Below are 13,772 nucleotides of genomic sequence, written 5' to 3' on the forward strand. Positions count from 1 at the left end.
AGACGACTTCCAATCCCAGGGACAGAGCATGATGTTAGCATATCACATCACCTGATACTGAGGCCCTGGTGAGATCACTCCTAGCCCTGCTCTCTCCATCCATTCCCCCTTGTCATGACCAGGTACTCTTTCAAGAACATATTACGACCAAAACCCAGCAATGGATGAGGTCCAAACTCCTTATTTTGGCCCTCAAGTTTCTCTGCTGAGCTTACCAGCTTCTCTCCTACCATTTCTCTTACCCACCCTATGCCTTAGGCTCACTTAAGGACCTACAGTTTCCTGATCCTGCCATGGTTTCATATCTTAGTGTCTTATGCATGCTCTTCTCACTGGTAGGTTATCCCTTCTGTTATCTTCTAACAAACTTCTATTCATCCTTCAAAGCCCAACTTCAATATCCCTATCCTGTCAGATAGTCCTAACCCATCTTCCAAACAGTTGCTCTCTGTGCCCTGTCCATCTCTCTGTCATAATAGCCATCATGCCATCTTATCATTTACTTCTTTATAAATCTGTGTCCTGCTTGTTTGGAGCACAAGCTTAGTAGGTTAGGAATTTATTTCTGAGTACTTTTTTCCCCAACTCTTAAAATTTCCTCACCACATTTAAGAAATTTCCTTCTCCAGCATGGCTATTGCTATTTAAGGAATCTCTGAGAGTGCTGAGATTTACAATAAAATGTCCTTCAAGTGAGCCAACTTTGCCTAGAAGCTTTAGTAGCTTGTTTTTCTAACACATAGATGCCAAACAGGTCTGCAGTGCTGGTGTACTCATGGCAGCTGATGCGTGCCTGCATTTCTAAAAGGTTTTAATGTGTAACTGTTTAATTCTTCCCAGGGAGATATTTTCTAGGTGACAGAGATATTTTGTAAATAATACACTTCTTTTGTGTTGGAGGCAAAGCAGGGAATGAAAAGTCAACTCACCAGAAGTACAATCGCTTTGCCAGCCCCTAAGTCAGCTCAGATGATGAGAAATAGGATGCATTTCAGCCCTAAGGAATGAATGCCTAGGGATGTAGGTCTGTCAGGCAGAGTTGTCTGGAGCACTTCCTAGAAATCTTGACCTGTCTCTGTCAGTGGGGAAGGCTAATTAAAGGAAATCAAAGACCAGTAGCCAGGAGATTCCAATGTGTTAGAAAAACAAAGACAGGCAACCTGCAAACAGCTAAGTCAGCTCTCTGCTCTGCCCTGTCCGGCTCCCCTCCCACCTGCTCAAATATTCTTTCTTTTCTTCACCCAGTTTTCTCCTACCAATACCTATTTGTCTGTGTTCACCCCAAGGGAGAACATGGCAGGCCAGGGAGCTAACTGCAGCAGTTCAGAGTGAGGACAGGGAGATGCAAATCAAAACTCCTATTCCTCCATGAGAATGACTAAAACTAAAAAGACTGACCTTAGCAAATGTTGGAGAGACTGTGGAACAGCTAGAACTCTCCTGCACTTCTCATGGGAATGTAAAATGATGTAGTACAGCACCTATTTACTATAAGGGTAAATATACACTTTACCATATAAGCCAGCCATCCACTTCTAGGGACTTTCTTTTTTTTTTTTTTTTAAAGATTTCATTTATTAATTGAGAGAGAGAGAGAGAGAGAGAGCCTGTGTGAGCAGAGGGAGGGGCAGAGTGAGAGGGAGAGAGAGAATCTCAAGCAAACTCCATACTGAGCATGGAGCATACATGGGTTATAGGGTGTGGAGCCCAACTCTGGGCTCGCCCAATACAGGGCTCAATTTCAGGACCCAGAGATCATGACCCAAGGTGAAATCAAGAGTCAGTGGCTTAACTGATTGCGCCACCCAGGCACCCCCTGGGTGATTTCAAAAGTGAAATGAAAACTCGTATCTTCTCAAGCACCTACCTGTACATGAATGTTCAGAGAAGCATTATTCATGTAAGCCAAAAGGTGGAAACCACCAAAAAGTCCATCAACAGATAAATGGTTCAACAAAATGTGTTCTGGCCATATGGTGGAATATTATTTGGCCATAAGAAAAGGAATGACTACTGATAGGTGTTATAACATGGATCAACCTTGAAAACATTATGCCAAGTGAAAGAAGAGAGTGAAGACCACATATTGTAAGATTTCATTTATAGGAAATGTCCAGAATAGGCAAATCTATAGAGAAAGTAGATTAGTGGTTGCCAGGGGCTAGACGGAGAAAGAAAAGAGGAACGACTACTAATGGGTAGGGCATTTGTTTTGGGGGTGCTGAAGATGTCCTAAAATTGACTGTGGTGATGCCTGTACAACTCTGTGACTATAGTAGGAAAAAAACAATTGCATACTTTAAAAGGACAGATTGTACAGTTTGTGAATTTTATCTCCATAAAGCTGTTCCATGCACACATACATACACGTGATGATGAGAACCATGACTCAAGCCCAAAGCAAGCAGTCACTCAGTGGGAGGAGTCCCATAATTAGACCTGCAGATTGGATCCAGCTGTGGGATCTTGTTTGGCCGGCAGCATCGAAAACCTCATTGGATCTCTTTGCCTGTAGGCTGGACATGTGCTCGCCAGTCCTCTCTTAGGCGCACAGGGTTTACTGACTACACAATCTGTTTGGCTTGATGCGTTCATCTCCACACCAGGTCAGGAGACCCTTGGATACCTAGCGGGGGAGGGACATGGCCCTGACCTCAACTGAGCTCCTCTAGAAGCCACTGTACCTCGCCCTTTCACTAATGTGTTTCACCATGAGATGCCACGATGCTGGAAAATAGGATTGCTGCATTTATGAACTGGCAGAGAGTGAACTCTAGGACAGGGCCCCACAGTCAGTGTGAGATGGGTCCGAAGGGCTGCTGTTCCCTCTTTTGCATAATAGCAATAATAGGAAGCACTTGTGAAGTTGCTTACTCTCTGCTGGCACAAGTATAAACCTTTAGTATGTAACAACTTTAATCCTGACCCTAAAGGGGATGTCCAGTATTAGCCCTCTGTGTAGCCACTGGTGACTGCATAGCTTGCTCAAGGCCACCCAGCAGTAAGTGGTGGAGTGGGGAATGGAACCCCGGTGGGTCAGGCCCCAGACCCACAGGTGCACTGGGATTACAATGGCAAAGCAGGAAGGGCCTGAAGTGTTACCTACTCCTACCATGCCTGCATCTGGAGAAGACAGAGCGTGTGGCAGGCCCAGGGAGTCAGAGCCAGGCTATTCAGCCCCGTGACACTGGAGCCAGCCACACTGGCTGCAGAGCAGGGGCATGAGGGAGCGACAGGCAAGAGGAAGGGCAGAGAAACCCCACAGGCATTTCTGTCCCGAAGAGTTAGATGGGGGAAATTGCTGGGCAGAAGGGGGGCTTCACACCGATAGAGAGGAAGAGAGGGAGAAAGGGAGGCTCAGCGGAAGGAGGGAGGGAGGAAGGAAGGAAGGTCTTCTCAGCTCAATGAATATTGCGAAGATGAATGATTTTATTTCTTGGTTGGTTGGTTGGTTTTCAAGGTCATCAGTAATGGACAAAGCATAGGTTCAGTTGTCAAAGTAATCCCTGGACTTTCTTACCGAAGAAAACCCTGGCAGCCATGCATTGAGGTCCCAGAGATCCTGCCCTGCCCAATTCTTCTCTGATCTCCCACAGCACCTTCCCTCTGCTCTATGCCCATTTAACAGAGACTCAAGATCAAAACCTCGAAAGGTTTATCCAGTAAGAGGTATCGGGCTGGGCTCACTCTCTTAGTGATAGATACAGTTCATTTTCTTACATACAAGTAGTTTTTGTTTTTGTTTTTTTAAGATTTTATTTATTTATTCATGAGAGACAGAGACAAAGAGGCAGACACAGGCAGAGGGAGAAACAGGCTCCATGCAGGGAGCCCCATGTAGGACTTGATCCCAGGTCCCCAGGACCACACCCTGGGCTGAAGGCAGGCTCTAAACCGCTGAGCCACCCGGGCTGCCCACATACAGTTAGTTTTAAATGTCAGGTAAGAAGTCCAAAAAATAAGTTCATGTCATTGCCAAGTAATAAGAGTAAAAGCTGGCGTCACTGGGCACCACTACCTGCCAGGTACTGAGAGAGATCTGTGCACATTATCATCAAAATCAAACCTCTCCATGTCCTTGCAAAGTGAGCTCTGCTTTCCCCATTTTATAGGTGAGCAACCTGTGGCTCACCTATAAAATGTGGTGGGGGGGTGGGGGAGTGGGGGTTAGGGGGATCATGACTCACAAGTGCCAGCTCTTGAATTCTCCAATCTTTTGAGAGTGGATGCTTTTTCTTTTTATCTCTTTTGGCCTTTGCTGATGCCCAGCAATAGGGCTTTCTACAATTGGGCCAAATTTCCTTGTATGACTCTAGGTGGATTTATCAAACTGTGGGTTAGATGGGAAGTTCTCATTCATTTAATCTGTATCAGGGCCTAAAAACAAAACAAACAGGAAACTGTATTCATTAAAAAAAAAAAAAAAAAGAACTCAATTGAATCAATCAAAAGAAGTCTGCAGAATTGTTAAAAATGTATTTATAAATTCCTTTCTCCTCTGTACTTCATTAGTGCAAATGACATACACTGTTCTGGTATCAGGACCAGGACAGTTGCCACCCAGCTGCTGTTCTTGCTTCCTGGCCATCCCACTGCTCACTGATGCCTCTCTGGACAGGGTGGAGGCTGTGTGCTGGCACAGTGGGCAGGAACAAGTAAGACCCTAGCCACTGAGCCTCATCAGGCATGCTCATTAGGTAGCAATGAATGTGGGGCCTACTCTGAGGAATGCTATGAGGAAGGCTTAGATAAAAAAAAGTCATGAGAATGTGGAGAAGGGAGATGGTCTTTCTGTATCAGGGAACCAACAAGGCTGGAAGGTGGGTAGGAACCAGACAGGAAGACACCGTGAGGAAGGACACCCTCAGGACACCCCAGGAAAGGGCCCAGCTTCTTCCTCACCATTACTGCAGCTGCCCATGGATGGCCACATGCCAGACTCTGTGCCAGGCATTATCCACATTCTGTCACTGAATCCTCAGAGCAGCCCACTGAGGCAGTCACTACTCTCATCCCCTCCTTGTGGCTGAGCACACTGAAGCTCCAAGAGGTTAAGCCACTTGCCCAAGGTCATAGGTAAATTCCAGAAGCAGGCTTTGAATCCAGGTCTATTTGAAGCCAGAGCCCCTGCTCTTAGATTGATTTACCATTTTCAAAGAACTTTGAAAATTCGTTATCCCATCTGATCTTCCTGTACTGGGAGTTTCTCTATGTCTCACCAGCCTATTGGCACAAATGAGTCACCCTACCCGTAACAGTGTGAATTTTACTTACTCGGCCCCTCCCCCTCCCCTTGCTTGCCCTGGTTCTCCTGCCACCTGCAAAGCCTCACTGACCTCTGGCGAGAGGCCCCAAGGGTGTCTACGGTCATCTTTCCCTCTACTACCCCCCACTAAAGTTCACTGCCCAGTGAGATCATGGAAGGTCTCACCCCCTCTGCCCATGGGTACCCCCTTTGAGTATCCTTCCCCAGTGAGCCAAGCCTCAGGTCCCTGCACCCAGTGTGTGACCTCAGCGACCCCCGGCCTCTCCCCTCCACACCCCACCCTCTGTGAGCCCCAGCTTTCTCATCTGGGAAAGCAGAGAGGTTAGTTCAGTTACACACATGTTCCCTGAACAGTGGTTGAATGTAACAGTGAACCAAAGAACCGAAGGAAGAGGGTGAATCAGGCCAGGCCCTCGATAAGACACACACATAAGCAATTATACCCCCAAGCCCCATGTGCAGGGAGGTTGCGGGGGGAGGTAAGGGCCACAAGGGAATCAGACTATTGTGGGAAGGACTGTTCTTGGCTGGGGAGAGGCCCATATGGTGGCCATTCATCAAGACCTTAACATATACCAGATCTCAGGCTCAGAGCTTTACCCGCATTAACCCATTTCATCCCCCTCATGGCCAGTTGGGGCAAAGACTAGAATTATCCCCAGGTTAAAGAGGAAACGGAGGCTCAGGGAGGTAAAGTCATTCACCCGAGTTAACACAGCTAGTAAGTGGTGGCAGAGTTAGGTCTGGCGGCCTGGGGCTCTCAATTGCTATCTTCACAGAAGGGGGACCAGCAAACTTGGTTTTGTCTAATCAGCTCAGTCCTGATGCTGCTGAGCGCCATCCTTCCATGTTATAATTCTTGGGCTAGAATGGCGCATTGTTGCCCCATCTGCACAGTCAGCTTGAACCAGACATAATTCCTGCAGTTCAGGGAAAGCTGTGGGGATCATCTCCCAAATCACCAGACAGAACTCAAGTGGACAGTCAGAGCTGTTTCGTTGGAAGGTTTTCTTCCTGTGCCATTTTCAGAAGCCTTGGGAGCCCTGTGTCCTTGTTCCTGCTTTATCTCAGCCTCTGATGGTATATGGCTGATCACAAATAATCATGAGCATGCATATCAGTGAGCCCTGGCAAGCACTTCATATGTACCACCTCGTTGCATTCTCATGTTAACACGTGGCAGACATTTGATCTCAGGTTTACAGAGAAGAGAACTGAGGCTTGAAGAGAGGAAGCGTCCTTCTGGAGGTGACCCAGGTTGTGAGTGGCTGGCCTGTGACACAGACCCTAAAACCTACCCTCTTTACCAGGACTTGTGTGTATTTCTCATTCCCTGTTCTCTCAAGTAGTTCTCAACCAGGGCTGCACATTTGAAATACTGGGGATACTTTTTAGAATACTGTGGCTAGCTAGGCCCATCCCAGCCCAACCAAATCAGTCTCTGGAAATGGACACAGGGTTGAAAACCATGGCTCCAGGACTTGCCTGGTGTTCTACCAAGAGGGGAACAGCCTCTCAGCCTGACCTGGAACTTCAGAGAGAGTTGGATGGTGGGAGGGGGAGAAGTGAAGGTTAGCTGATTCTTCCTCTCACCTTCCCTTCCATCTCCTCCTTTTCCAGCCCACCTGGGGACTGGCCTCCAGCCTCTCTCCTGATTTGAGATAATTTGGCATTTGGAATGAGATTTCTATGTGACTCCTGCCCCACACAGTACCTCATAAGCCTGGCACATAATAGGTGCTCAGTAAACATGTGGTGAACAGTTCACGAAGAGCCCCCTCCAGTCATGCTTTCCAGGCAGACAAGATTGAACATATGCAAGAAGACTCGCCCACCCCAGCAGGTAGCACATGAGGGTGCTCCTCTTTCCCAGCAATATGTATTCACTAAAAAAAAAAAGAAAAGAAAAGAAAAGAAATCCTTTCTAATTTAATGGGTAGAAAACAATCTCGGTTTTGGTTTGAATTTACATTTCTTTGAATACTGGTGAGGATGAACATTTTTTTCATGTGCTTATTAGTCATTTGTATTGCTTCTTCTGTGAATTGTCTGTTCCCAATTTACTAATTTACAACGAGAAATGTAACTGCCAAGGGAACCGGATACACGTGTCCTCTAGCCATCACACCAGCTCCCTGTAGGCACACTCCTCAGGATGCCAAATTCTAATCAGAAGATGCTTGGTGAGCACAGAATGAGAAAGAGGGAGGGGTTGGTTATGGAATTCCAGGATTTAAGGCATCAAAGCAAACTAGACCTACTGCTGGGGTCCAAGGGATCCCTGACCACAGCATCCTCTCTCTTTCTCTTCCCTCTGCCTCCCTGGCTGCCCAGCTCTTCTGCAGATGAACATTCCTTTCTTTAGTAATGTTACTACATTCATTTAAGGCTTCCTCTGGCCCAGGATCCCTCCTTGGTCGTATGCTTGAACTCTCAAGGCAACCTTCCTCCCTAATCCTTTTACCTCCTTGGACCATCTTCCCATTTCCTGGGGATTTACAAAGTGTAGCTGATGGCTTTTGGGGTGTCCTCCCCCCATCTTGTTGTTTTAGAACTGCCCCCCCTTCTATAAGTGAAAGCAGCTTTGATGAGTCTACTCCTTCTACGTGTGGAACATTTATATACTTGTGCCTCTTTCAAGCTCTTCCTTAGACTCTCCTGGAGGTCTCTGACTTCCGCAAAGTTAAGGTTCACTGCTAGAGGGCTCAGAGTGGAAGGGAAGGTGAGAATAGCATAGCCCAAATAATAAAAACTGGAGGCCCTAGAGAGAGGGGCTCCAGTTAGGTATATGGTCTGGAGGATGCCTAGAGCAGGAAGGACAGGAGAGATGTTGTTTGAGGGGGAAAGGAGACAGAGGATTTTAGGTGGGCAAGGCCTGGGTTTCTCTGACCTTAGAGGCACACTAGTCTCCTTCCTGGTGGCCCCCACCCTCTTTCCCCTCCTCGACCCCAGGCCTCAGGAGTGACCCTCCTGAAATAAATCTGACAGAGCCACTCCCCTCCTTCCACCCTTCCATGTGCCCACCACATGTGGGATAAACTCCAAATTCCTAAGGATGGCATTCAAAGTCCTTCAGAGCCTGGCCCCAACTTTCCCTTCTAGGCTTGCTGCTTTTCCCCAGCAGACTGCTGGATGGCTCCTGAATATGCCATGTGTGTTCACACCTCCAGGCCTTTGCTTGAGCAGGGCCTTCTACCTGGGATGCCCTCCCCGACTTGGCCAACTCCTCCCTGTTTAAGGCCCAGCACAAATATCCACTCCTCCCTAGAGTCTTTCCTGAACCGCTTCCCTCTTGAAATCCTTAATTGTGGCATTTACCACATTCACAAGACTGTAACTTTTCCAAGCATCCTCCCCTGCCAGACCATGAGGAGGAGCCTGACAGCAAATATCAAGCTTGGTTCGTCTGGGTGTCCGAACCTCCAGCATGGTGTCCCACATAGTAGGGTTGAATGAACGAGAAGATGTCGTAGACTCACTAGTGTTCTGTGTAGACTGTGCAGAGAGAATCGGGAGGTCCCAGCTCTGGTTCCTACCCTGTGGGGCCTTGGGCAAATTCCTTCTTCTTCTAGTCCTCACTTCCTTTCTCTGAGGAAGGAGAGCACTGGAACTTGTCTATCTATCTACAAGCATTTTATGAAGACTACTTCTGTACAGGCACTATTTTAGAAATAAACATAATTATATAATGTATGTAGTATACATACATTGTATAATATACATTGTATATATTGTATGTAATATATAATGTATGTAAGTATTTCTAGTAGAATGAAAATAAAAGAACAAAGTCCTTAAAGTCTAGTTCTGCAACCAAGGAAGGCAACACTAAAACCTCTCCGGGGAAGGGAGTTTTAACTTTGGGAGAGCATTGTATTTCCTTACAAGAAACATTATGCTGCCTTGGCCCCCAAAAAAGCGATGTAGTTAAGTGAAATAAACATGGATGCAAGAATCTGGCAGAGAACAGTTGAGATCTCAGCTCTGCAACCCTCCAGCTGTGTGACCTTTCACAAGTCGCTTCACCTCTCTGAGCTTTGGAAGTTGAAGATTGTTCAGCTATCCCAGAGAGTTGCTGTGAGGACTCAGTTGGACAAAGGACTCCGTGAATACTAGACGTCCTCTTTTACTCCCAAGGAATGTAAGCTACACGGAAAGGGAGCTTGGACAAGAGACTCAATCCTTCTTAGCCTTAGTTTCCTCATCTGCCAGCTAAGGGCTGCCAGGAAGGCTGATTCAAGGTGAAGTGAGACTGTGGGTGCAGCCAAATGGGCTGCGGGGGTGTTCGATTAGCTTCCCTCCCAGCCTGGCAGTGTGGGGCATTAACCCAGCTCCGTTTTCTTGGGCAGAAAGCTTGAAAAAAGGTATTCAGAGCCTTGGAAACAGCTGAGAGGGAAGCACAGTCAAGAAAAAGATTCACAGGAAGGCTGTGGAACACGTGACAATTTGCCTTCTCCCATCAGAAAGTGCTCTTAAACAAACAGCAAGTTTCCTCCATTAATAAGGCCTGTGGAATGCAGATGAGATTTTTTTTTCCTCCTCCTTTTTTGCTGATTAAGTTCCCCCAAAACCCCCTTAAGAATTTTAATAAGAAATGCAAAAATCAACAAAAGTCCTGCAAACCCTTTCCTGTTATTAAATAAAGGGAAAGTAAATATTGCAAATTGGACATATTTCATAAGAGGATGTTTTGTTTGGGCAAAAAAATGAGAAAGAAAAGAAAAAGTAATTTGCTTTCTGGCAGCAAATACATGTCTTTGCTGAATTTTGGTTTCAAACTTGATGACTGGGGCATTATTCCTGGTTTGCCTGGAATTCAGGCCTTTTGACATCTGAGGCTGACATACCCAGGAGAACAGGGAAGCCAGGTTTGGGCCATAGTGGGCCTCTTCTCCCCTATCTCCTATGAGCAGAGTAGAGAGTTTTTTAGCCACCACAGAAATGATGATCCTGAGCTCAGAGTGGACACCTGTAAGGGGTCATACACAAGACAAAAGCAACCTGAAACAAAGATGGGTTTTATGAAAAAGAAGAAAATCACCAAATGTTGCCTGTACCTCCTTTTTAGGATAAGAGACCTTTTATGAAACCATAAAGCATGTAATATCAATATAGCACAGAGGCCCTGCAGTCAGGTAGACCTGGATTTAAATCCTACCTTTGTCACTTAACTGAGTTACCTTGGATAAATTACTTAACCTCTCTGACTCACTTTCCTTATCTTCAAAATGGGGAGGAGTGTTTCCTAATAGGCATGTTAAGAGGAATAAATGAATGGGGAAATGAACCAATGTAAGGAAAGTACTAGGCTCCATAAATATATCTCATATTATTTTGTGCAACATACAAATGTAAAGGAAGATGAAAAACGAGAATTCTATTTGTTTGTAGTGATGGATAGTTTGCAAAGAACATTGCCACTCATGACTCTACATGCCTGTCACCTCAGCCCCAGCAGATGGGCAAAGAGAGAATTACCCTTCATTTGTGGTTGGAGCACCTGGTGCTGGAGAGTGGGTGTGACCCCCTCAAGGACACACATTAAGAAATGGTCTGTAACCATGAAGTCACAGAAAATAACCAAAGGAAAAGGAAGGAGAGAGAGAATGCAGAGGGTGTGGCCATTTCCAGTCAAGGCCCCTGCACCCCCTCCTGCTCCTCTCTGTCCTCCTTGTGTAGTTCCCACCAGCTCACATGGCACTAGCTTCTCCTTGGCAGAGACAGCAGTCACAGCATGGTGGGGCCACTTATAGGATGCCAGGATGGGCTCTTTTCTTTTTTTTTTTTTTTTTTTTTTTAATTTTTTTATTATTGTTATTTATTTATGATAGTTGCAGAGAGAGAGAGAGAGAGAGAGAGAGAGAGAGAGAGGCAGAGGGAGAAGCAGGCTCCATGCACCGGGAGCCCGACGTGGGATTCGATCCCGGGTCTCCAGGATCACGCCCTGGGCCAAAGGCAGGCGCCGAACCGCTGCGCCACCCAGGGATCCCCCAGGATGGGCTCTTATACTGAAAATGCTGCTGCATTGGACCCCACCAGCCACATTCCTGTAACAGAGCCTAGGCCTGTTCATCCCAGGGTCAGAGCCTGTCTGCAACTTCCTTGGATCCCTTTCTCCTATGTTCCTCTCAGACCCAGAGTGCTGGCAACTGCCATCACCAAATTGTTGATGCTAAATAGGAAAATTACTCCGATTTTGTGGTTTTCTAAATTTGTATTTATTTATTTACCTGAAGCATCTCTTTCTGCAAAAACTAAAATCGATGAAGGAATACAACAAATAATTTAAAAATCACCTATATTTCCACCCCTATATTTGCTTCTATTTTTTTTTTTTTTAAGAAACAAAACATAAAGCTAATGTCTCTTTATCTACTACTCAAGTCCCACAGATAACTAATGAATTTGGTGCACATCCTCCCTGTTATTTTAAATATTTTATTTATTTATTTGAGAAAGAGAGAACATGAGCCAGGGGTGGGGGTGGGGCAAAGGGAGAGGGAGAAGCAGACTCCCTGTTGAGCATGGAGCCCCACATGTAGGGCTCAATCCCAGGACCCTGAGATAATGACCTGAGCTGAAGGCAGACACTTAACTGGTAGGCCACCCAGGCACCCCCTCCTTTTATTTTAAAATAGTTAAGTGTACCTATACGTACATTCAGTACTTGATATTGTTTGGGGTGTGTTTTAAGTAAACGGTATCATAGGACTCACATTGTTCTGCATCTTGCCTTTCATCGCCAAACACGTTTTTTGAAATCTATCCATGTTGATATGTATATAAGAGCTAGTTCAAAAAAAAAAAAAAAAAGGAGCTAGTTCAACATTCCTTTGAACTGCTGCATAGTATTCCACCACACTTTACATGTCCTCCTTTCCCCTAGAGATGGTCATTTCAGATATTCCCTCCCCCTCCCTTTTTAAATTGCAAACCATCATGTCTTGATTAAAAAAAAAAAAAAAAGAACACAGGTGCCCCAGATTCTCTAGGAAATTTCCCCAGATGTGGAATGTGCTTGACTGCTAAAAACAGGACAGGAATGGACATACCTGGGATTCATTTCCCTCTCTGGTGCTTCCTCCCTGTGTGACCTTGGACAAATCACCTCTCTGAATCTGTTTTCTTACCTATAAAGTAGGTGATACTTTAATATCACTGTGATATTATACTGTGATAATATACTGTGATAATCCCTAACTCAGTGGCTTGTTGTGAGAGAATTGAAACTCTCTTAAAAAGCAGCTGGAATCGTGCAAAACGGTATCATCGTTCATGTTAAAGATTTTTCTAGCAACCAAAGAAGAATCAAAGGCAATGTCCAACCCTTTGCACAAGGGACCCTGGGCCCAGTGATCCAGCACCTAAGAGGCTTGAACAATCCACAGTACCATAGGCTGTCAACTCTTATCCCTGGGCTTGGCCTGGCCTGGTGTTGGCTCCTTAAATCATTGAGCAGATGTACCTCACAGCATCTTGGTTTCCCTGCCTGTGCAATGACTTAACACCTGCCTCAAGTGCTAGATAATAAATGGAGGGCACTTGTTATGCTGTGCCCCCTCCCGTTCATCCAGGACCCTTTCTCCTTCAAAGCTGTGAGATGGCCTGAGGTCTCATCTCACTAGCAGGCCTTCACAGTAGGACTGTCCCTGGTTTGATTTTTGCTTCACATCCCTTGCATTTTACCTCGAAGATGCTGTGTGTCAACATGTGGAGGTTTTGCAGGGTCCCAATGTTTGCTTTTTCTCCTTGAAAATTGGTGTCCAGGAAAGACTGGGTGGTTTAAATTTGCTAAAATATCTCCATCTAGTGGGTTCACTGAAATACTGCAGAGTTCGACCCCGTCTGGGAAAAACAATGGGGCGACAGCTGGGGCTGCCCTGCCCTGCTCAGAAACGCCGGTGGCTCCCCATTGTCTGCAGGGTAAAGTCCAAATGCCAAGCCTGGAATTCGAGCGCCGGCACAATCGGGCCCGCCCTGCCTATCGGGCCTTATCGTTGGCGGCGACCTCCTGCCCGGCCCGGCCCAGCTCCTCCCCACCAGAACCTCAAAACCCACACCTGCCTGGTACACAGGCCTGCCCGGTGCCCCAGCCCACTGTCTCCCTTCTCCTTGCCACTCTCCTGAAGCTAACTCTTTTTCCAGGCTCTGTGGGCCCTTCAACCCATCCTGGTCTCCACCAACCTCCTACCAACAAACACTTGCCGTTATTTTTGTATTTCCATATTTAAAGCTGTGTGTTATCAATGTACTGCCCTCTTCATGTCATATAAATTAATTAAAATGATCCCAAGCCCTGCAATCCGTGGATCTGAATCCTTATCTGGCCTCCACTACTGCCCAGCTCTGAGAACTTGGAAGAGAGAGGGAACCTCAACTGTGAAATAGAGGTGAGAACACCTACCTCACCTACCTCACCTACCTCACCACAGGACTGTGGTGAGAATTAAATAAAACAGGAGGCAAAGTGACCAGCGCATATAAACACCCAATAAATCATTGTTTG

Source organism: Vulpes lagopus, chromosome 7 (genome assembly GCF_018345385.1).
Source record: "Vulpes lagopus strain Blue_001 chromosome 7, ASM1834538v1, whole genome shotgun sequence".
Lineage (NCBI taxonomy): Eukaryota > Metazoa > Chordata > Mammalia > Carnivora > Canidae > Vulpes > Vulpes lagopus.